General features: G+C 39.7%; 1 protein-coding gene across 1 annotated transcript in view; it reads right to left on the reverse strand.

The window, feature by feature from the left end:
• The window catches only part of NECAB1 (N-terminal EF-hand calcium binding protein 1), a 288,957-nt gene that overhangs the window by 257,219 nt on the left and 8,300 nt on the right, over positions 1-23,438 (reverse strand). The window contains exon 2 of the mRNA XM_036764554.1: positions 14,524-14,615. The gene's annotated coding sequence lies outside the window, so the exon portion shown is untranslated. The remainder of the gene's footprint in view (positions 1-14,523; positions 14,616-23,438) is intronic.

The raw sequence follows: 23,438 nt of genomic DNA on the forward strand, positions 1-23,438 counted from the left end.
TCATAAATAAGAGTGAGAGGCAGCCTGGCAGAATGCATAGAGAGCCAGGCTTTATGCAAGAAAAACTTGGGCTTAAGTCTCACTTTTGACATGCACTGGCTGTATGAGCCTGAGCACGTCACAACCTCTCAGTGCTATAGTCAGCTAAGACTGTAGTTTTAGGAGAAGGTGTTACTCTGTCTTGGTAAAAGGAGTTAGTTTCTCATCTGAAAATTCCCTAAATCAATGAAAACACAGGTTTGGTCCTTCTCTCTAAAAGAAGGAGGCACAGTTAATAGAATGACAGGCCTGGAGTTGGAAAGACTCATCTTCCTGGGTTCAAATCTGGCCTCAGACAATTACTAGCTGGGCAAGTCACTTAACCCTGCTTGCCTCAGTTTCCTCATCTGTAAAATGAGCTGGGGAAGGACATGGCAAATCACTCTAGTATCTTTGCCAAGAAAACCCCAAATGGGGTCACGGAGTCAGATGCAACTGAAACAACTGAAAAACAATGTCATCATTATACTCATCTGCACTGATGTTCCCTTGTGTTGTTGAAATCGTTTCTAAAGTGATCACATTCCCAGGCAGTAACTTATAAAATCAGGGCATTTTTTTGCCTAAAATTTTTAGTTACGTTACACACTGTGGAAGCCAATAGGCTTAACGGAAAACAAGGTAGTAGCAGATTAGATGCTGACAAGGCAGCCTGATTGATTCATCTAAACAGGGTAGTCTTCCAAATGTGTTATTAGCCTACATCTTTGCTGAGATCTTTTAACCTTAGGGAAATAGAAGTTCATTTTGTGGAGAGCTGGGTTTTCTAGTCAGAAGAACACTATTTAAATACTGACCATGCTAACTGTATGACCTTGGACAGATTTCTCTGGACTCAGAGAAAGACCCAGAGAATTCTTGGTTTGCTGATTATTCAAATTTACATGGTGATTTACTTCACCCTTTATACCTAATTCAATAATACAAAAATCCCTCATTTATGTCAGGAGGTAGTGGAATACAGAAGAAAGATGGCCAATCTCCATTGGATCCAAGAAGACATTAGTTTAAGTCTCCCCTTTGACACATACATGATGTGTGTCCTTGGGCATTATCTCTCAGATTTGTCTCCCTTGCTCCAGTCATTGGTTCACTGTATTAGTTCATGTCTCATCACCTCTTACTTGTACTATTGCAATAGAGGAAGAGGAAAGTGGAAGGGAGGGCGGAAGAGAATAAGCATTTGCATGGTACCTACTAGATGCCAGGCACTGTGCCAAGTACTGTTTTTTTACAATTATCATCTCATTTTATCATAAAGTCTTTGAGGATGGTGCTATTATTATGCCTACTTTACACTTGAAGGAACTGAGGCAGATAGACGTTGAGTGACTTGCTCAGGGTTACACAGCTAGTGAGTTTCCGAAGATGGATTGGAACCCAGGTTTATCCTGATTCCAGGCGCAGCTCTTTGTACACCCTGGCAACGGCCTCCCCCTTGGTCTCTCTGCCTCATGTCTTTTGCTTCCCCAGTCCATTTTTCATAGAGCCATCCAACTAATATATCCAAAGTACAAATATGACCATGTCACTCCTCCGCTCAGGGAGCTCCAGCGACAGGCTCTTGCCACAAGGATAAAATACAAACTCTGCCTCTCCAGGCTTAATGCGCATTATTCACACTCCATACCCCAACTCAACTGACTTTCTTGCTGTTGCCTACACACAGAAGTCTGCCTCCTGTCTCTGTGCCTCCACACAGGCTCTCCCTTCTTCCCAGAATGTACTCCCTTTAGAGTGCATCTATCTCTTTGATTCCTTAGCTTCCTTCTGGGTTGAACTCAAGGCCCACTTCCTACAGGAAGCCTCTCCTGATTCCCCTCCACCTACCCAAACTAATGCCTTCTCTCCAGAAATTACTTTGCATTTAATTTGTATAAAATTTGAATTTTTATCATGCCCATGTTGAATGAGTAAATGAATAAAGCATTTATTAAGGGTTTACTATGGGCAAAGCACTGTGGAGATACAAATAAAATGTAAGACAGTTCCTGGTCTCAAGGAGCTTATGTTCTAGTGATGGAAACAACACATTTGGAAGGTTTCAGATGTAAATCAGAGGGCAAGATCCCATAGCCCTTGGGGTACAACAGCAAATACACATGATGATACCTCCCCTTCAGTGTCATTTCTGTTGACAAAAATCATTTCAGTTTCTGATGGGGAACCATTTGACAATGCCAAAGACTTAGGGGCCAAGAGCTTTCTTTTCAGGGTCTTCAGTAGATATGGCTGCGGCATTGTCAGGCAGGAGCAGTTGCCAGGTTGTATCTCCATAGAGGATGCTTCTCAGGATGATGGCTGCAGGTACTGGGCTAGAAACATTGATATTCCAAAGGCTTTTTGGTTCAAGGTCTTGGGCTGTCCCCATCAGGGACTGAAGGGAGATGGTGGTCAAAGTAGTGGTGGTGGTTTGGCCTGTCTGGTGCATGCTGCCTCCTATCCCTCCTTCAGAGGACCTCATTGCTTTGGCAAGACTGGCTTGCTGTTCCAGGAGTGGCCGTTGGTGAGGAAAATTGACCTGTTTTCCACAGGAGCTGCCTCTCCAGATGGTGGCTGTGAGTGCTATGCTGGAAGTAAGAAGATGGTCTTGGGAATTCTGCCCCTCCCAGGGCTCCTATTCCTATCTTCCTATTGGTGGTAGTTAGTCAGAAGATGCTAATAATGATGAGAAAAGTGGGCCCCTCTCCACAATGATTTTTCCCGTCAAGGATGGCTGAGGGCCCCAGGACCAGAAGCAAGTTTGGTGATTTGGGGACACTGTTATTCCCAAGGCTCTTGGGCTCAATGTCCTAGGGCCATCTCCATCAGAGTCTAAGTAGATATTGGTGGTCAAGGTGGTGGTGGTGGTTTGACTTGCCCTGTGCACACTGTCTCTTGCCTCCCCCTCAGTGTGCCCTGTTGCTTCAAGCTAGGCTGGCTTGCCTGACCTGTGAGTGGCAGTTGGAAAAAAAGCATGCTCTTTCTGCCCAATAGAATAACCTCCTGAGGGCAGTGACTGACTCACTTTTGCCTCTGTATCCCCAGAGTCTAACAGAGCTTCTGAGATATAATAGACCCTTAATAGATGAATGCATATAATTGATTTATTTAATTTATTCCATGATGTTGAGCAAGGGATGAAAATTATGTCCCAGGGAAAATGATAGGATGCTTTGAAATAGAAAGAGGCAGTCTCTAATTTATAAATGGGCTGTGTTTCAAAAGTTCATTCTATAAATCAGTTGCTTGGAAATGGAACACATTTTATCCCCATAGAAGCAATATAATAAATGTTGGTTAGGTCACTAAGCCAGGAAAAGCCATAGAAACCTATTGATCATCTCTCAGGAAGACCATACACAGAATAGTTAGAGCAAATTACAATTACCTCTTCCAAAAAATTATTTGATATTGACCTAATGCTTCATCCCATCGCACTATCAGCAGAGGAGTTTTCTCCTGATCCCGAGAGGACAAAGTATCCTCCTTCCCCTTACTAGGCAGTGAATGGAGATAGATCTCTTTCCTCCAGCATGGCATAAAAGAGAGATAAATCTCCCGTGGCAGATGTAATGAGTGCAGCAAACACCTTGTGCATTGATATGTAAAAGACATTATTAGTAAGTCCAGTGGTACCTGGGGAATGCCTGTAGTTACTATAATCTTTACAGTTCTGGGAAGTCAAGACTACCATATGTAGACGTTTTCTTCGAGACCACGTCTTTATATCTAAGGCCTATGCATTGCAACAGCTACTCTGCCTTCATTGATAAATCAATAGTTGCAAAGTTATATAGATAGGTCAAAATGAGACCTTGCTATAAGGTCTTTTTTAGGAAGCCCCATTGGAAAGATTAGGAACACATTTTAGTGATAGGCTAGTGTTTGAGGATGTCCTAGATTTTTATCCCCAGGAGCAGGGATTTTGCCAGCACTGTAATATTAGATATAAGATAAGGACTTTGTTTAGAAGAGGCTTCTGGCACTGGTAATGGGAGAAGAGGACAATAACATTTTAAATGGTATTGAAAAAGTTTTCTATTATTTCTTGTAATTTGTTGTAGTGTACTAACTCTTTTTTACTCATTTATGAACAGTAGTTACATTATAAATCAAGGTGTTATATTATAATTTTAAAAATATAGACAAAAGTACCATGACTCAGTAGGATTGGAGACGATGGTCTGAGGATTTGTGCCTTTTAAAAGTCATTAAACTCTTCCCCTTTTGGTATCCGTATTTCTGTTAGAAACCATGCACATTCTCAGCTTTCTGTCGGGGAGTATTTTGAAAATCTAACGTTGTTAGCTATCTGCTTCCTGAAATGGCTTTCTTTGTTGTTTTTACTCTAGCTGGCCCATTGAAAGACTGCTACCTCATTTGGTCAATCTATTTATTGTGCCTCTAGTCTCCTCTACAGAAATATACAGACTAAGGTAGTGTTGGTCTTAGTAATGTATTATAAATGGTAATATTTAACAGTTAGATATCAGTGGAGTACATGCCCAAGGCATAAACAAGTCATGGACAGGTCTGATTTCTTTTTCACGATGTGGAACTGAACCAGTACATCTTAAAAATCCCATTTCCCAATATCCCAAGGTGGAGTTAGTGCACGAACGAATATTCTAAGTGGTAGGAAATATGGTTTCAACCCTTTACACTGGGGTTTGCCTGTTTTGTTTAACTTGGTATTACTACTGCAGTGATGCCATCTTCTGGTCTATGGATGGCTCAGCTGCAAATGTGGGTACCCTGAACATCGGTGGTGTTAGCCTGATGCTTTTTGTAGAGACATAGTCACTATATACTCATGACCCAAATAAATTTTTTTTGCTTATCTTCCCACATTTCATTCATTTCTAAATTAAAAGGAAAAAACATAAAGTTAAAAATATAAGCATAAAGAGAAACTATTATTACTGATGTCGCACCATAGTGTTCCCACAGCTGTTCTAATGATTCCTGAATAAAGATCCTTGAATTATCATCTCAGATAAAATACTACCTTCTACAAGAAGCCTTTTCCCATTTCCCTTAATACTGGGGTCTGTTTTCTGAGATTACCTCCAGTTTCCCCTTTATATATCTTGTATGTACCTAGTTGCTTGCATATTGTCTCTCCCATTAGAATATAAACTTCTTGAGGGCAGGGGCCATTTGTACCTTTGTCTCGTATTCTCAGTGCTTAGCAGAGTATTTGGCATGTAACAAGTAGGTACTTAATGCTTGTTGGCTTATTGATTTGTCAACTAATGTGTGTAATTCAGAGGACCTGGGTTCAAATTTTGGTTCCACCTTTTTACCATTTGTGCAACCTTGGACAAGTCATAACCTCTCTGGTTGGATCTTAGTACCTGTAAAATTAGAGGGTTGGACCAGATGGCCTCAAGAATCCCTTCCACCTCTAATTCTATGGCTCTATATACTTTAATACTTCAGATTGTTATAAACCCTGAGTCTGACTGGTACCTCAGACACTTATAAAATATATGATTCTTAGCTTAACCTCTCAGTACTTGAGGCATTTCTCTAGGACTTATTATTTAGAAGGTGATCATCTAGTGATGGGGAGGGAGGCATTCTCACACCAGGAGTTCCCCCTCCCAATGAGAAAATTATACATCCTTCATATTTTCATACCAAAAGGTGTGACTAAATTCTCTCCCTGGTCCCATGGCCACACTTATCACCTACCCATCATTTCTTTGTATTGTAGGGGTCTCTTTGAGGGTCTACGGCTTCTAATATTTGTGCTTTATTCTCTACTGTTGCACTCTCTTGGCAGAAACAGTCTTCCATCCCAATCTCAAAGAGTACTTTGTTCCTCTCTTTCTTTTTTGTATTACGATTTTTTTTTTATTTTTAAGAGCCAGGCATACTGGATAGAGCTCTCCTTGGAGTCAGAACGCCTGGTTTCAAGCCCTGCCTCTAACACATACTGGCTGCGTGGCCATGGAAAGTCACTTAACTCCCAGGTCCTCAGGCATCTCTCAGACTACAGAATTTCAAAGAAGATACCAAACTACAATGGTAGAGAGAATTTCCTCATTTGGGAGTTCCCTATGCCAATGAAATATCAATGTAGGGAACTCTCACAAATATAGAAGTATGGAACAAAAACAAAACAAAAATTATTTAAGCCATTTTGTGTATTTTAATAGATTGTAAGTTTCTTGAATGTGGGAACCACATGATATTTATCTTTGTATCTTCTACACTGGCCTAATTCAGTGTTATATATGTAGGGAAGGAAGGAAATAAGCATTTATTAAGTACCTACTGTGTGCAACTACTAGGCTGAGCACTTTATACATTTATCTCACTTAATATGTATTATTAAGTATATTAGTTATATTAAATATAGGAGATACTTAATACTTACTTGATATCGTTAGTACAAGAAAAGCAGGATAGATGACCTAGAGTCAATAGCTGTCTATCATCATCTCTCCCATGATAGGGCTATCCTCATCTAGCTTACAAAAGCAAGCATAGGCAGGCTTTCACTGCTATTATTTGAGACCAGGCTAGTAATATTGTTGAGGAAATAAATAGGACCCAATTACACAGTTATAAGGAGCTATCAGGTGAGGAAACCTCTGGGAGATACTCTCATAATTTTAGAGGGTTGTCTAGAGCACTGAGAGGTTGTCCCTTGCCCAGGCTCACTTTATGGTGGTGGAAGAAGGAGAGTCCACACAGGTGGGACTGACTTCATCACAAAGGAATAGGGTGGCTATTGGTTTTGGTCATTCTTAGATGTCTTTCCCTTCGTGTCAGTGGGTGTACTGCCCTCATGGAAGTCTAGTGACTTGTGTTCTGCTGCTAAGCTGGACAAAGTCTGGGGCACAAAACTTCCTATTTGATCTTGGTCAATTGTTAACTTTGTTAACCTTAACCAAGGTTAATCTAGTTAACCTCCTCAGACTTCAGTTTCCTCACCTGTCATTTGAGAGGATTGGATTAGAGGTCTCTGAGGTCCTATTCAGCTCTGGATCCTAGGAATAGCAAAGGGATCTGACAAAGTTACCAAGTTGACAGTGACTTCATTCTTGACATCACCTCTGAACAATTTTGTTTTCACTAGGTTGTGTCAAAGAGAGGAGCAAACTGCCTTGGAAATCATGGGATTTAGGAAGAGTTCAGCCTCCCCTCCCCCTAGAGGATCTGATGGAGGTTCTCTGAGGGCTGGTCAGACAGCTGCAGGAGCTGCAGGGAATGACTGCCCAGTTTGTAGCCCAGCAGTGACCACATATGGCACAGTGATAGTTTCATTGGTACATCCGGCTGCAGCAATTTTGCCACAGCCTAAGTGTTCCATTTCAAAATTCAATAACGTTCCAGAGGGAATAAAAGCATATGCTGGCTTTATCAGGCTGTTGTTAGGGACAGGTATACCAATGACCCTTTGGAGGCATTCAACTTTGGGATCAGGAGTTTCAGGGAAGCCCAGTCAGGTGACACAATTCGGGTAAACTGTTTTAGATAAAACTTGATCCTATACTCCATTGTTCCTTCTCCTTCAGCACCATATATTTAATCAATTGGCAAGTACTATCAAATATGCCTCCACAGGCAGGCTTGAGTGAACCTGTTCCACATAGCCACCCTAGTCCAGGCCTTTATTACCTCTCACCTAGATTGTTACAATAGCCTCCTAATTAGATTCCCTGCATCCGGTCTCTTCCCTCCTCCAATGCATTATGCACAAAATTGTCAAATTGATACATGGTTGTTTTTTGTTTTTGTTTTTTGAGGGAGATCTCCCCATTTTGTTCAAGCAGGAAAAGTAGCAGCCATTCACAGACCTGATGCCGATACAGATTGGCATGGAAGTTTTGACCTGTAGCATTTTTTCCAATCTGGACTGGTTCACCCATCCTTAGGCAGCCTGGTAGCCTTCCATTTTGGGGGTGCAAAGCACGTTGGTGATGGATTTAGACTACACTTCTGATGGGCTTTGGTTCACCACTCCTAAGCTCAAGCTATCCACCAGCCTCAGCTTCCCCGGGCAGTATGGGTTATGCACATGTTCCACCACACCTAGCAAATTGAGATTCCTAAAGCACAAATCTGACCACATAACTCCATTGCTTAAGTAATTTCGGGGACTCCATGTTGCTCTACAAACTGACACTTAGAGCCCCAGGTATGTTGGAGACAGACTGAGCAGGCTTTGAGAGACATTGTTAAATTTTTAGCGTGTGCATTTTCACCTTAGAAATCCACAAACCCTACAAACCAGGGCTTGGTTTATAATTTTACTTAGACTTAAGAAAGTGATGGAGAAATTGCTAATAATGCTGGTTGTTCCATCATTTTCAGTCATGTCTGATTCTTTATGACCCCATTTGAGGTTTTCTCGGCAAAGATACTGGAAGGGTTTGCGATTTCCTTGAGGCAAAAAGGGTTAAGTGATTTGCTCAGGGTCACACAGCTAGTTAGTGTCTGAGGCCAGATGAATCTTCCTGACTCCAGGCTGGGCACTCTATCCACTGTGCCACTTATCTACCCGTTAATAATGCAGATTATACTTAAAAGGATGTTGGGTGGCACTTTTTATAGTTACACATTTACCAACATACCCCTGTTAAGAGCTCTTTAGAATCTGGTTCTAACCTATATCTTTGCAGATTGATTTTTTATTACTCCCCCTCACACACTCCATATTTCAGACAAACTGGTATACACATGGTTCTTCAAAGATACCATTCAATATCCTTCCTCTTTGGCTTTCTACAGGCTGTAGCTCATCCTGGGAACAACCCTCTTCACCAGTGCTTTTTAGAAATTCTAGTTTCCTTCAAAGCATAGTTCAGGTGCTACCTCCCACATGAAGACTTTCATGATCCCCCACCCAGTCATTAGTTCTCTTTTGATGTCTCCCAGAAATTACTTTCTATTTATTTTCTATATATTTTCTATTTATTTATCTTGGGATCTTGCTGTTTTTCCTTGAATAGAATAGAAGTTCCTTCAGGCCACAGAACTTTGTTTTTGACTTTGTATTCCTAGCGCCTGGCACATGACAGGTGTTTAATAAGCACTTGGTGAATTGAATTGTATTGAATTCTCATTGTTCATGGCTCCATATTGTCACAATTGGGAAGGTATCAGTGGTCTATTTAAGAATGATGCAGTAGAAAACATGTTGGATTTTAAGTCAAAGGACCCATATTTGAATTTAAGTATTGCCATTCATTATCTGTGTGACCTTGGACAACTTCTCTAAGCCTTAGTTTTCTCATTTGTAAAATGGGGGTTTGAAGTAAATTACCTCTAAGATCTCTTCCAACTCTTCAGATATTAGCCTCCATTTAGTTTGAACTGAATGTTTTATTTTTATGTAATAGTATTTTATTTTTTCCAATTACACGTAAAGAATGTTTCTAACTTTAATTTGTATAAGATTTGGATTTCCAAATTTCTCCTCCCTCCCCAAGACAGCAAGCTATCCAATAAAGTTATATATGTATGCCTATGTTAAATACACTCCCACATTAGTCATGTTGTGAAAGAAGAAACAGAACGAAAGAAAAAAATAAGAAAAAAATCAAAGAAAATTAAAATAGTATGCCTTGATCTGCATTTAGACTAAAGCAGTTCTTTCTCTGGATGTGGACAGTATTTCCCATCATGAGTCTTTTCGAATTGTCTTGGATCATTGTATTTCTGAGAAGAGGTAAATCTATCATAGTTAATTCTTGCACAGTGTTGCTGTTACTGTGTACAATGTTCTCCTGGTTCTGCTCATTTCATTCAACATCAGTTCATGTAAATCTTTCCAGATTTTTCTGAAATCTGACTGCTCCTCATTTCTTATAGCACAATAGTATTCATATACCACAACTTGTTCAGCCGTTCCCCAGTTGATGGACATCCCCTTAATTTCCAATTCTTTGCCACCACAAAAAGAGCTGCTATAAATATTTTTATACATGTAGGTCCTTTTCCCATTTTTATGATCTTTTGGGGATACAGATCTGAACTTAATGTTTTAAATAGTGTTTGGCTACCCATGCTGGAAAGACTAGAGAGGAGTGCAATGATTGAGCCAGATAACCAGGCAAGTCTGATGCATCTACTGGTTCAACTAAATGACTAGGAACCTAGAAAATGTAGTGGGAGCCAGACATGACCAATAATTCCTGTCACTGGTGTTAAGGGAAAAATATCTCTCACTGAGTTCACATAGTTGGTTACTATTGCTAAATAAGCCTATCACAATGCAGAAATTATGGAGATAAACTCTAGGTTTTATTACGATTAAGCACAGGTTCAGAAGGTAGAAAAATAACCCTAAACAAAGATTAGGATTCTAATTGAAGCTTTCATAGACAAAATACATTAGAGAGACAGAAAAATAATTTTTCATGTGCAACAATCTCATACAGCCTCTTAGTCTTGTAAAAAGTCTTATAAAATAGTTTTAGGAGTGCTAAAGTTCAAAATGAGCTGAGGCTGGTGTGGAAAGCTAAGGGCCACAGAAAAGGTTTCTTCTCTGTATTGGGAGAAAAAGGAAGATATTTGCTGGGGGTGATGGGACAATGATAACTAACACCAGAGAGAAAGCAGAGCTGGCTAATTCTTAGTTTGCTTCTGCTTTCTCTGTCAAAGAAATGGCAGAATAAAAAGTACCAACAGGAAATGAATGTCCAAATTGAGGAAGCTTCCAGGAATTAAGAGGTAATAAATCCACTATACTCTGCCCTCATTGGACTTCACCTAAAATATTCTGTTCGGTTCAGTTCCAGTTTATAAGGACACTGACAAACTGGAGAGTGTCCAGAGAAGGGCAAATAGGATGGTGGAGGGTGTTCCACAATTCATAAGGCTAAGCCTAAATTAGGCTTAGACTAATTCACTCAGGTTTGAGGTTTTAAAATGCAAAAGGCGCTCATGGACCATAAAATTAAATTAAAATCCACTTTATTAATTAGGAGTTTTTAAAAAACACATTTAAAAGAATGTAGTTCAAATATTGTTGTTGTTTTCAAGTATTAAAATTATTTCTCTCTGTCTCCACAATCACCAGAAAAGAAGAGCCCAGGAGCACATCTGGTAGAGTCTCATGTTAATCAACCAACTTAGTGTTCTCTGAAAAAAGCTCCACAATCTGGCAACCATCGGATTTGGCATTTCCCTCAGGCAGTGAAAGCTTATCAGTATTCTTTTGATTGACTTTTCCCCTCTGGGCTAAGCCTTTTATACTTAAAGCCCCATAGTGGCCAAGGTATCTCCAGGACCTGAGAAAAAGGGTGAAAGGAAGGCAAGGGACCCACAATTGACTGTCCCTATCCAATAAATATCAGTCTACCACTACACCATGTCATAGGAAGTTTGGTTGAAGGCAGTGGCAATACCGAATCTGGAGAGTGGAAGACTGACTCTAGGGGCACTTGATCATTATTTAAAAGGCAGTCAGATGGAGGGGCTTTCTCTTTAGCCCCAAAGGGCAGATCCAGGAGTAATGGAGTGCAACTGGTGAAAAGGTCAACTGAGGCTCAATGTTAGGAAACATTTCCTAACAATTAGAGCTGTTCAAAAGTGGAATGAGGGGTGGTGGGTTCCCGCTCTTTGGAGGTCTTCAGAGGCTGATGACAATTGTTTGGCATGTGCATATTCTAGTACATCATCTTTTGCATAAAGATTGGATTATAGCGTTGCTGAGGGCTTTGTCATCTTTCGAAATCTGTGTTCATAAAGTCAGCACTAACATGACCCTAAGTAAACATGCTATTTACTTTTTAAAAAATAAGAAATAGGGAGCGAATTCTGGGGGGCGGTTTGGCCACCACCCCCGGGGCAGTGGAGGTGGGGCAGCTACAGCTGCTGTTGCTTCTGGCCCCAGGTCCACCTGGTGGGAGGAATTAAGTGGCAGATCAGAGCAGGAGTGCACAGCCTGCTGAAGATCTAAGCCCAGTCTGGGTTGGGGGTTCTTGGGGAAGGAGGAGTGCTGGTGTGACAGAGTTGGCGCATCCCCCCCAAACGTGGAACATAGAACTCTTTAGTCTACGTGCAGTCATACCCCGATGAAAAACTCAAGGGTCAAGTTAGTTGGCTGGGAATATGGCCAGGTAGCGAAAACGCCCCCAAATTCAGTCTCAGACTTTGGATTCTTTCTTTGGTGACAAAGAACACCAAAACATACAGCCAGAAGAAGTCGACAAAGTGCAAGAGCCTACACCAAAAGCCTCCAAGAAAAACATGAACTGGTCTCAGGCCATGGAAGAGCTCAAAAAGGATTTGGAAAAGCAAGTTAGAGAAGAAGAGGAAAAATTGGGAAGAGAAATGAGAAGGATGCGAGAAAACCACGAAAAACAAGTCAATGACTTGCTGAAGGAGACCCAAAAAAATACTGAAAAATACACTGAAGAAAATAACACCTTAAAAAATAGACTAACTCAAATGGCAAAAGAGCTCCAAAAAGCCAATGAGGAGAAGAATGCCTTGAAAGGAAGAATTAGTCAAGTGGAAAAGGAGTTCCAAAAGACCACTGAAGAAAATACTACCTTAAAAATTAGATTGGAGCAAGTGGAAGCTAGCGACTTTATGAGAAATCAAGATATTATAAAACAGAACCAAAGGAATGAAAAAATGGAAGACAATGTGAAATATCTCCTTAGAAAAACCACTGACCTGGAAAATAGATCCAGGAGAGACAATTTAAAAATTATTGGACTACCTGAAAGCCATGATCAAAAAAAAGAGCCTAGATATCATCTTTCAAGAAATTATCAAGGAGAACTGCCCTGATATTCTAGAGCTACAGGGCAAAATAGAAATTGAAAGAATCCACTGATTGCCTCCTCAAATAGATCCCGAAAAGAAATCTCCTAGGAATATTGTCGCCAAATTCCAGAGCTCCCAGATCAAGGAGAAAATACTGCAAGCAGCCAGAAAGAAACAATTTGAGTATTGTGGAAACACAATCAGAATAATCCAAGATCTGGAAGTTTCTACATTAAGAGATCGAAGGGCTTGGAATACGATATTCCGGAGGTCAATGGAGCTAGGATTAAAACCAAGAATCACCTACCCAGCAAAACTGAGTATCATGCTCCAAGGCAAAATATGGACTTTCAATAAAACAGAGGACTTTCAAGCTTTCTCAGTGAAAAGACCAGAGCTGAATAGAAAATTTGACTTTCAAACACAAGAATCAAGAGAAGCATAAAAATGTAATCAAGAAAAAGAACAAGAAAAAGAAATTGCAAGGGACTTACTAAAGTTGAACTGTTTTGTATACATTCCTACATAGAAAGATGCTGTGTATGATTCATGAGACCTCAATATCATAGTAGCTGAAAGGAATATACATACATATATGTTTATGTACATATATATATATATGTAAATGTGCATGTATGTATATATGTATGTGTGTGTGTATATATACATATATATATATATATATATATATATACAGAGAGAGAGAGAGAGAGAGAGAGAGAGAGAGAGAGAGAGAGAGAGAGAGAGAGAGAGGGCACAGGGTGAGTTGAAGATGAAGGGAAGATATCTAACAGAAATAAAATCAAATTAAGGGATGAGAGAGGAATATATTGAGAGAGGGAGATAGGGAGAGATAGAATGGGGTGGATTATCTCCCATAAAGGTGGCAAGAGGAAGCAGTTCTGTGGGAGGAGGGGAGAGGGCAGGTGAGGGGGGAATGAGTGAATCTTGCTCTCATCAAATTTGGCCTGAGGAGGGAATACCATAGGTACTCAATTGGGTATTTTACCCCACAGGAAAGAAGAGGAAAGAAGATAAAAAAGGGGGGGATGATGGAGGGGAGGGCAGATGGGGGTGGAGGTAATCAAAAACAAATACTTTGGAAAGGGGACAGGGTCAAGGGAGAAAATTCAATAAAGGGGGATGGGTTGGGAAGGAGCAAAATATAGTTAGTCTTTCACAACATGAGTATTGTGGAAGGGTTATACATAATGATACACATGTGGCCTATGTTGAATTGCTTGACTTCTTAGGGAGGGTGGGTGGGAAGGGAAGAAGGGAGAGAATTTGTAACTTAACGTTTTAAAAACAGATGTTCAAAAACAACAACAAAAAAGTTTTTGCATGCAACTAGAAAATAAGATACACAGGCACTGGGGTGTAGAAATTTATCTTGCCCTACAAGAAAGGAAGGGAAAAGGGGATGGGAGGGGAGTGGGGTGACAGAAGGGAGGGCTGAATGGGGAACAGGGCAACCAGAATATACGTCATCTTGGAGTGGGGGGGAGGGTAGAAATGGGGAGAAAATTTGTAATTCAAACTCTTGTGAAAATCAATGCTGAGTACTAAATATGTTAAATAAATAAATTTAATAAAAAAAAGAAAGGAAAAAAATAAGAAATGGGAAAAAAGTGAGGTCGTTGACTTGGATTCGCAGTGTATGAGAGGCTGAATGCATAGTAGATAGAGAGCTGGCCTTGGAGTCAGGGAGACATGTTCAAGTCTCACCTGTGATACATATTGGCTGCGTATCCCTGGGCAACTTACCTAAACTAGCAGTGCCCCAGGTAAACTGATGATCAGAAATTGTAGAGAGTGAGACAAGAAGTTCTTAATTTACTCAGAAGACATCACAGGTCCTGTCAAAACAAAAAAAAGGTGCCATAATGAGAAGGCCAAAGGAACCCCACAACTACTGCAGGCATCAAACATCTGATGTCCTTGCTAAGCTGAGACACACAGTGGCTAAGAGCAATGGTGACTTGGAGTAAATTTTGTAAAAATACAAAATATTACAAAGGCTAATAAAAGAATTTGAGGAGTATTTTCTCAGGAAACAGAAAAAGCAATGAGGGACAAAATGAGACTACAACAAAAAAGCTTGTTGTGAGACCCAGGTAAGCCAAATCATCCCAAGGGTATCTGTAGATAAAAATGGAAAGCAACAAACAGACACAAAATGGAGTAGATATAATGATCTATTCATACACAGATAATAGATTTAGCACTGGAAAGGACTTTAAAAGCCATTGAATCCAACCCTTTCATTTTACAGAGAAGGAAAGTCAGGCCCAGAGAGGTTGTCATTTGGCCAAGGTCACAATATTCTCATCAACGGAAATAATGGAACCAACTCATCTGGACTCTACCACCTCAGCAGCCAAGGTTTTATGTGAGAAAAATAGAAGTGGAAATGAAGAAAGAGGAAACGGGTGAGAGTGGATTGAAGTGACCAAACACGCAGAGAAGAAAACTGTGCTAGGAACAATACAATTTTAAATCAAAGATTGATTCTGAAGCTAGTTCAAAGAGGAAAAAATTCTCAAGGAAGATAAAATGTCGCAGACAGTGACATTAACAACAATAGTGATTAAGAAGACATTAGGAGCTATTGACTCATAAGTTCTTTATAATCTCTAGGAAATATTTTTAGAATGGTTTTTGTCCACATTGCATAGTTAATGAAACCAGGAGGAGAGAGAAAATCGACTTTTATAGGTAGTTTTCTACAGGAGATCTTTTTTTCAGAGTCACATAGTTGATTGAAAGGTATTTAAAATTTTAGATTTTATTGTGTCTACTGGCTGATCACAGCAAAGTATTTCACTTAGTAGAGCAAATTGCAGTTTTAAAGTCTCTCCTTCAAAAGAGGAGATTCCTTGAATATGTTAATGTGGCACAACATTCCATGACAGTCTTCAGAGTGTCAACATCAAACAAGGCATCAAACAGAAAGACATATGCCCAATAAATGTCAGGACATATGGGGACCAAATACATAGAAAAGTCATCTGTGATGGAGGCTGCTTAATTTTAAAGGAGAGACAACATGCAAACAAATACATACACATAAGTGCATATATATGCCTATGTATATATGTATATATATACATATGTATATATGTGTGTGTATATATGTATATACATACATCAAGTTACAGGATAAATAGGAATAATTAACAGAGGGAAGTGAATGATAAATCATTAGAGAAGATCCTCCATATTACAGCGTAAGCTCAGCACCCATGCGTCAAGTTCCCTGCCTCTTTTGCAGACTCTCCTGCTTGGAGAAACTCCTAAGACAAAAGATAGGAAATAACTCCTAAACACTCCTGAAGAGCCAGTTCTTAGGAATGGGGGGAGGTGCGGGGGTGGCTCCTCTCTCTGGCGGGGAAAACTTTCTTTGTTCAGGACCCTATAAAAGTCACCACGCGGGACAGGCACATTGGAACCTCACCCATGGGGAGGATGCTTCACCTGGGGGTACGTTCAGAAGGGACTCACCAAGGTGGCTGTAAAAGACGGGGTTCTCCAGCTTAGGAAAAGCTTTGGTGTAGGTGGTGAACGTATATATGTTGTATGTTGTGTGTGTCCTTTGTTGGTGTCTCTACGTTAACTGTGTAGCAGGAATTGTTAAATAATGTGGTTGCGGGGTTAACAGGGTATTTCCCCTGTCTTTCAATAAAAAATTTTGTTCTGTTGTGAGTGTGCCTTATTGCCAGTACGAATCCAAATCTAAAACTAACTTAGCTTAATCTAACAGGAAGGCACTGGCCTTCCTTTCTAGAGGACAGAAACTAGACCCTCAGATCACCCCACTTGGCATCTGCTACTCTGCCTGATTTCAACTCAGTGGAACAAGATGCCCCTATGCTAGGTACTCCCTGGTACTCCCTCCACCCCTCTCTTTCTGCCTCTTTGTTGTGTTCTTTCCCCTTTCAGACTGTAAGTTCCTTGAGGACAAGGGTTGTCTTTTTTTTTTCCACAGTTGATTTCTTTTTTAAAAAAAAATATTTATTTTTAGTTTACAACATTCAGCTCCACAGGCTTTTGAGTTTTAAATTTTCTCCCCCTCCTTTCCTTCCCCCCTCTCCAAGACTGCATGCAATCTGAAATAGGCTCTACGTATACATTCATATTAAACATATTTTCACATTAGTCATGTTGTAAAGAAGAATTATAACCAATGGAACGAACCATAAGAAAGGAGAAAAAAAAAACAAAACAAAAGAGAGAGAGAGAGAGAGCAAATAGTATGCTTTGATCTGCGTTCAGACTGTAATTCTTTCTCTGGGGGTGGATAGCATTTTCCATCATGAGCCTTTTGGAGTTGTCTTAGAACCTTGCATTGCTGAGAAGAGCCAAGTCTATCGAAGTTAGTCACTGCACAGTATGGCTGTAACTGTGTACAAAGTTCTCCTGGTTCTGCTCCCCTAGTATTCTTATTAATAATAATTATTATTATCATTGTTATTATTATTAATTATATCACTAATGCTTAGCATAGTGCCTGGACCAAAGTAGTTGCTTAGTAAACCTTAATTGCATTGGATTAGATTGGAAGGCTTCCTATGGAAGGTAGGAATTTAAGGGACATAAAGGAAGCCAGGAAGGTCAAGAGTCCAAGTAGAGGAGGGAGAGCATTGTCATGCTTGCAGGACAGCCAATGACAATGTCTGGAGCTGAGAGATGGAGTGTCTTGTTCGTGGAACAGTAAGGAGGTCAGTGTCTCTGGATCAAAGAGTATGTAACAGAGACTAAGGTATAAGAAGACTGAAAAGGAAGGAGTAGGCTAGGTTATGAAGGGCTTTGAGTTGGAAACAGAGTATTTTGTACCTGATCCTGCAGGCAATAGGAAGCCACAGTAGTTCAGTGAACGACATAATGCTCATCAGTATGATAGGGATAATAGTACTCAAACTTCTGAAGACTGTGATGAGGATTAAATGAGATATTACATGCAAGTACTTTATAACCTCTTGAAAACTATGTAAATGTGAGTAATTACTGTAGTACTAGTAGTAGTAGAAATAACAATTCATCTCAGCTTTGGGAAAATACCGGAAGGGCTAGAATTTTCTAAGCAGGACCTTCATGGGCCCAGGAAGGTTGAGAAGCCAATGAATAAAGTATCTGTAGTGGCTGTTATGCTCAAGGAAATGCTGAATGTCTTTAGGGTTGAGGAGATTACTCTACTCCTTAAGGGTGCTCACTTTCCAGGAGACCCATTAACCAAAGATGTTCTCACATTTCCCCGGCTTTGGGAAAAGCTGATGCTGCTGAATGAGACAGGATAGCGGATGGAGTGGGAGTAAATTAAAATGTTGATTGAAGAGATAGCTCCCTTCCCCACACATTGTTCTAAGAAGTACTGTAACATCAAATTCACAAAGGGCAATAATATGGCAGGGGAGTTTTAAAGGCTGAGTAGCCTATATTCAGCTGGCCGTTGGGACCTATTTACAGCTATTGAGGAAAAGAATCAACTGGATTGGAATTCTCTATTAGGAAGAGTAATTTAGCACCATAGGATAGGATGAATTAGAGGAAGGCTAAGTTAGAAGGGATATCAGGAGATCGCTGCAACAGTCCAGGAGAAAAGTACAAAGGGGCTAGATTAGGGTGGAGTTAGTTAAAACAGAAAGGCAAGGATGGACATGAGACATTGCCAACACAGATTCCATAGGTTTTGGCATCTAATTTGAGGAGGGAATCTAAGGTGATGTGAATGAAAGATATGCCATTAAAAGAACTAAGGACATCAGAAGGATTTGGCTGTGGCCAGGGTGGGGGGGGGGTAGAAATAATGAGTTCAGTTTGGAAAGAAGGAAGCATTTATTAAGCACCTACTATGTGCCCAGAGTCACACAGATAGTATCTGAGGTCAAATTTGGACTCGGGTCTTCCATACTCCTCTGTTCCACCTAGCTGCCTCTAATGAAGGAGATCTCTGGGGAATGCTGAGTTTGAAGAGGAGATTTTCCTCCATGCCACTTCTATGAAAAGGAGGCAAATGAGTAGGAAACAAGTTGACTATGTATTGGAGTGAGTTCCCATACAGCCCTGCATTCCACAGTGGTTGTTTCTGCAGTAGGGTAATAGCTAACATCAACATAGCATTTTCAGGTTCCCAGGGTGACTCATGCCTTTGCACCACTAGTTCCTAAAGTTTTTGAGTATGAGGGCTCCTCTTCAACATCGATAAAATGGATGGACTCTCATGATAATAACACTGATAGTTCCATTTATTGACTGAATATATGACAGAAAGCATATGAATTCAGGGATTTTTTAAGAAAATAGAATATACATTTTGTTCATCTATAGTCATCTAGGTGGCATAGTGCACAGAGCACTGGACCTGGAGTCAGGAACACCTAAATTCAAATCCTGCCACAGATACGTACTATCCCTGTAACCCTAGGCAAGTCACTTAACTCCTCTTTGTCTCACTTTCCTCAACAGCTGAATGGAGATAATAATAGGGCCTACTTCACAAGGTTGTTGTGAAGATAAAATGAGATGATTGTAAAGTGCTTTGCCCAGTGCCTGGTATATTGCATGTGCTATAGAAATACTTATTCCTTTCCCCTTCAAAAGACAGTAACATATGTGCAAAGTATATTATTTATTCACTAGGCATGTCTATTGTGGTTACACTAAGTTGTTTGATGAGATTGCCCCTTTCTGAGATTGGAAGGCTGGTTTGTGGACTTCTTGTGATAACGTTTAAGTCACCGCCTTCCCTCCCCCTGCCCTGAACTTTCAAAGTCCATGACATAGAGGTTGAAAACCACTGCCTAATGACCTCATTTGCTCCTTACATCAATCCTATGCGGTAGGCAGTAAGTACTCTATCCATTTTACAAATGAGAAAACTGATCTTTGGAGAAGTTAAGTGACTTGCCTGTGTTCGTCTGGCTAAGAAAGTGTTGAAAATGGGATTCGAACCCACCTCTCTCTAAGTCTCATGTTTTCTCTATTGTAACGCACTATCGTTCATAACTGCTAAGTTAATGATGTCCATAATTATAATAGCATCATCAAGAATGAATGAATGCAGTGTTTATGAAACATTTGTTTTATGCAAAGCACTATACTAAGAGCTAGGGATAAAAATAGGAGAAAATAAGACAGTCCCTGCTGGCAAGGAGATTATATTCTTTTTTTTAAGTGGATTTATTTATTTTTAGTTTTCAACATTCACTTCCATAAGTTTTAAATTTTCTCCTCCTTCCTCTCCTTCCTCCCCACCCCTGCAAGACAGCAGGCAATCTGATACAGGCAAGGAGCTTATATTCTAATGGGGATGACAACATATACGGAAGGTTTCAGTTGCACATCCCAGGAATTCTTGAGGTACAAGGTAAAGCAGATGTTAATATCTTTTCTTTGATGCCATTTCCACCAATGAAATGCTATCAGTCTCTGAGATTGAACTATTTGACAGTGCCAAGGACTTTGGTGGCAAAAAATCTCTCTTTCCGGGTTGCTGTGGCTGTAACACCTGAAGGAGCAGTTACCAGGCTGAATCTAGAGGATGATGGCTGAGAGCCATCAGGAAAAGATTAAATTATGTTCAATGTGTTCTGTTTAAAAGGAAAAGGATTTGTTATTCATTTTAGAAAAAAAAATTCCATCAAATATGGTTAAATCCAAAGTGTGACTTCATAATAATTTTGGATTAAAAAAAGCAAACTTCTCTTATGCTATGTCTCCTGTATAGGTATAAGGATAAAGACTGGACCTGCGATTCCACTGGACGTTTAAGGATAGAGATTGGACCTGTGACTCCACTGGACATTTCACAGGAAATTCCCAGATGAGGAAATGCTTTCTACCAGTGCAGCCTGGAACATTCTCTATAACTTAGTCTTAGAGAGTCACCTGGAGCACTGAGCGGTTAAGTCCTTGCCCAGGATCACACAGTCAGTACGTAGAACTAAATGTGTCAGAGGTCTGCGGACAAACTAACCAAAAGAACACCTGTTTGGTTATTTGACTGAATAGTCATCCATCCAATCCAGTTTCTCTGATTGTCCTTTTCACAGATTTGACCAATTGTTTGACTGAACTGATTGTTTTGAAGGCTGTGTCAATTTGGCTTTATTAAGTAAGAACCAAGAGGTTAGAAATGGTTATTTACATAGTCATCCTACTATGCAAAATCTTACTATAAAAACCAAAGGGCTGATGGGGAAAATAGAGTTAGGAGCATAATATTCACAAACTTCATCAATGACATGTAAAAAACAGATAGGAACCTAATAAAAATGGTAGCACTGTTTTAAGTGGTTAAAAATACATAGATTTTGTTAAAGTTGTTCAGTTGTGTGTGACTTCTCATGACCCCATTTGGGGTTTTCTTGGCAAAGATACTAGAGTTGTCTGTCATTTCCTTCTCCAGTACATTTGACAGATAAGGAACTAAAGCAAATGGGGTTAAGTGACTTGCCCAGGGTCACACAGCTAGTTAAGTATCTGAGGCCAGATTTGAATTTACAAAAATGAGTCTTCCTGGCTCCAGCCTCAGCACTCTATCCACCGCATCACTCATAGTGGCAGGGTCCAAGGCCTTAGGCTGCTGGTAGGTCTGTGCCCTGCTTCCCACAGGCAATGGCAAAGTTGAGTTGCTGCAGGTGAGAAGGCCAGGACTGGGTGGGCTGCAACTCCAAAGTCCTAGTAGCAGGCAGGGGGTGAAAGATCAGCCTTCCATAGCCCATAGTTCCTATTGTACTGGTAGATATACAATAAAAATGCCATCTTCCCTTGAAAAAAGACTTGACATTTACTTATGGAAGTGTGTATTAGAAGGGCTGTAGCCTGTGAGTTATTCTGAAGTAGTGGTTTTCAGTGTTCTCTTGCTGTATCTTAGAATGAAATCTTGCATATGCAAACCTGAAATTCTAGTTATGCTCAAATCATCCCCTAATATATCAATTGTGTTGGAACAAATTCATGTTTTCAAAACAAGCAGCACAGCAGGACTGACTGTAGTTCTTCTTTGTATAACATCTATTACAGCACCATGGGCTTTTGGGTGCTTCCCAGACATTTTTTTTCTAGATTTACTGCTGGTGATGATAATGGCAATTATGGAAGGGGAATAAAAGTCTTTTTGAACTAACCAAATTTCTGCTATTTGGAACAGGTACCTTGACCTGCAAGTCTAGAAAAAGCTTATCAACTTGGGAACTTGAAGAGTTGGTTAATTCTTATTATAAACTCCATGAGGGCAGGGATCATGTTTTATTTAATCTCAATCAGCTAGAACAGTGGTCTGCATAAAATATTTGCTTAGTAAATGTATGTTGAATTGTATGAAACTGTATGTAGAAATGTATGTTGAATTGAATTAAATTGTCTCAGACCAGATCAACCTCTTGTGAACCAAAAGCCATTCGTTGCACTACTGTTAAATCTCTGGGAGACAAAGTAAAAATGATATCCTGACACTTAGTTTTATCCTAAAAAATAATTTTTAATATTAGCTGTTTTTTCCCTTTATTTCCTTTCTTGTCACTAACTCTGTGGCTTTATCTCAGTACCTTATACCATTGATGAATTCTAACTATCAGTTTTATGCTCAGATGTATTGTCTGACTTCTATTCATCAAATGGGAGGAATCCACACAATTCATGGCTTTCATTTTTAAATCCTATGAAATTCTCTTTTCAAAAGTAGAATCACTGAAGAAGAGCTCTATGAAAAGATCATTCTATTTCTCAATAGCCATAGTCTGGCTCCCTTTCTTTGCATTGTATTTCCTTTATCTTGATAATCTAATATTATCTAGAAGAAAAATTTAAGGTTTCAATTTTTTTCATCCTACAGTTGCTTTCAAATACCCTTTGTAATCAAAATGCTCCATTACATTTCTTCCCAATGCATTTCCCAGAAAACATGCTTTCTTTTATATTTTAGCAAAAAAAAAGAGGGAGAGGGAGAATATCATCAAGTAAGATAAAACATTTTTATTAGTTTTGTCCATTTTAGGGGGTTTTGTTCTCCTGTTGATCCAAATATAGAGAACCCCCATACTTTTCAGTCATATATTAAAAAAAGAATCTAAACAAATTTTCATAATGTCCTTTAAAAAGCAGTCATAAAACCTTGGAGCCTGTCGTAGGCATGGCACAATATCAATATAATATTCAGATAAGGAAAAAAATTCAACTAATGTGATGGTATTTTGTGTGTATGTCTATGGAGAAGGAAGAGGCATGTTTTACATGTATACATGTATGTACATATATACAACATATAGATATATATATATATGTATGCCTACACACGTGGTATTCTAAATACCTTTGCAGTTTTAAGCTTTAAAAACCATTTTAAGCTTTAATAGCTATCAAATAGCTATTTTAAGTTGTAATAGCTATTTAATACTTATTATTCATGCTAAGTGGTTAAAAATGCATAGATACTATATTAAATAGTGGCAGTATTCAAGGCCTCAGGCTGTTGTTAGGCCTGTGCCCTGGTTTCCATAGGGGATGGCAAAGTTCAGTTGCTGCGGGTAAGATAGCAGGATTTGGTGGGCTGCTACTCCAAGGTCCTGGTGGAAAGGAGCAGAGAGGATAGGGCCACATCAGTCCTCTTTAGCCCACATTTCTTACTGCACTGGAAGATATAGAATAAGTATGGTATTTTATCTTGAAAAAAGACCTGAAGT

The sequence above is a fragment of the Trichosurus vulpecula genome, chromosome 1 (assembly GCF_011100635.1).
Source record: "Trichosurus vulpecula isolate mTriVul1 chromosome 1, mTriVul1.pri, whole genome shotgun sequence".
NCBI classification, from domain to species: Eukaryota; Metazoa; Chordata; class Mammalia; order Diprotodontia; family Phalangeridae; genus Trichosurus; species Trichosurus vulpecula.